The sequence below is a fragment of the Trachymyrmex septentrionalis genome, unplaced genomic scaffold (assembly GCF_001594115.1).
Source record: "Trachymyrmex septentrionalis isolate Tsep2-gDNA-1 unplaced genomic scaffold, Tsep1.0 scaffold27, whole genome shotgun sequence".
Taxonomy (NCBI): domain Eukaryota; kingdom Metazoa; phylum Arthropoda; class Insecta; order Hymenoptera; family Formicidae; genus Trachymyrmex; species Trachymyrmex septentrionalis.
Window position 1 is genome coordinate 1,616,399 of NW_017305430.1, and position 2,407 is coordinate 1,618,805.

Sequence of the window (2,407 nt, forward strand, 5' to 3'; positions counted from 1 at the left end):
AAAGGATTTTTTTTCCATTTGTGCCACAAATCAACACAATTAAGTAATTACAATTAACTTTCTATCTTTATTAATTTCTGAATGTCAAGAAAAAAGAATAGAATAATGTTTGTGACGACTTATGTCGACATGGAAAGCATCTAAATTAATAAAAAATACACATACCTGCTTATGTCAATTACTCTAATATATATATATATATATATATATATATATATATATATATATATACATACGTGAAAGATTACATAATACATGATTAATTTTAAATTACGAAAATATGAAAAGTTGAAATGCGTTTTAATATTCCGTCGTATTTTGATCTGTCTCCATTATACTTATTTTTGTTACTCCTTCAAGATATATTCTACAATAACAACAGAATCAGTGGCGTGACAGACGTTCGTATTAGACACGGCACGACGGCAAAAGGATTTAACTGAAAAGAAGGCCACGACGTAGTAGGCCAGCGCGGTATTGATTTCGGTTCACCGGAGTGCTCTCTGCATCCGCGCTTTCAGTGTCATTCGAGTACGGCGTAGATGCGACAGGAAGGGGTGGACAAGGGTGACGGTGCGGTGCGAAGTGGAAAGGCGACCTGGCTGGCGCTCTCATTCAGAACGGCGGGTTCATATTCCGCCGCGCGACGCAAGATGTGCAACGAAAATGATGAGAGCGCAGAACAGACGAGAAGTCAATGAATCTCGCAGATTTCCGACGAGAAAGAAGTCGCAATCTTGTTGACAATCGCCAGAACGTACGGGAGCTAATTGCCACGGCTATATAACTTTTAAATTCGAGATAAAACTTTATTATCGTTATATTTGTCGACGTTTTATAAACAAGATCTTCTGAACAGAAAATTAATTAATTTAGCGCGCACTTTAAATTTAATAGCTTAATAAGTTTATATTAGTTTAGAAATTGAATAATTTAATAAGTCTATATTATCAATTAATTATAGGAACAACGTAGGTCACAAATTGACCGAGCTATAATTAGGTGTAACAATATAATATTATATTTTATTCACAACTATATATATATCAGTTAATAAATAATTATCAATTTACTTTGTAATAATCTATATTATCAAAAATTATATTATCTTAAATTTATAAATTTACTAAATCGGATGTATTGCGTTTAATTCTCAATGGATACAATAAATCTTTTAAAAAGACAAACAAGACATAAAGAATTAGTGATAGTGCAAAATAACCAATTAAAAATATAAAATATAAAAAGTAATTTATGAAATAATTGTATCTGCAGTATTATAGAAATGTAAATATCTCTTTTTTTTTCAGATGTCAGGTAACAGCCTTTCCAAAATCATAAATCTCCATGTAAAATATTTAAATCATAATCTCTTAGGGAAATTACGTATTTTGTGTTTGACCTCATCGCGTAAGATCCAAATTATATAATATCTTATCATAAACCAATTTTGCTGCTTAGAAGGCACTGAACAAGTCTTCAAACTTAATTCGCCATAACAAACTAAATTATCTCACAACAGGAATGCAAAGGATTATAAGAAAACATTTACGTTTTATTCCAGATGTTCTTAGTTTACTTGGCTTAATTCAGTAATCGGTCAAGTTATCTAAGGTATTATCTCATTGTTTCCTTTGAGTCTGATAACTTCAAATCTGGTATTTAACAGTAATGGTATTTAACAGTAATATCTTAAGATTTGCTGAGACAAAGCATAATTCTGATGTAACCGACATTTTTTCTTTTATCAACATGTACGCGATGATGAGATATCAATAAATGCAACGAGGCAGCTCATGACCGATGATCTCAAGCGCAAGCACGTGGTGCAACGCGGAGCTCGCCGGTGACCGGTTATCATCGAGCACGTGCGATACAGCGGTAAGAAGAACCAGCGAGCAGACCGCAGCTAATACCGGTTTCCCTTGAGCGGATCGGCGGCACAGGCTCCACCAAACGAGAGCGGAGCGAGCTTGTGAGCCGCGTGTCGTCCTTGCTGAGAATCTCAGGCCTCGTAGCAAGGTCGATTACGCGTGTCTCTGATCACCGCTTCGCTGAGTCGCCTCATCTGATCATTATCAACAAACTTTCCTCGCCTGTAGAGATCCTCAAATAAGAGGTTGGACATCGTTTAGACAGCTTCTGATTGATCTACTGTATTTTTCAGAATCTGCTTAAGATAGAATGAGATGGCTGCATCATAAGACAGAATGAGATGTGTGGATATCTCGTTCTACCTCAAACGGGTCCTGAAAAATATAATGGACTAAACGTACACTGTTAGTATCAACAAAGGAGCAATGGCAACCTAATCCCTTGAGTTAAATATAACATTTTATTATTTTTAACTTTCATGGGTGTCAAAATGTAAATCAATTAATTTCTCTGCTTAGTTTCAAAGTAAAAA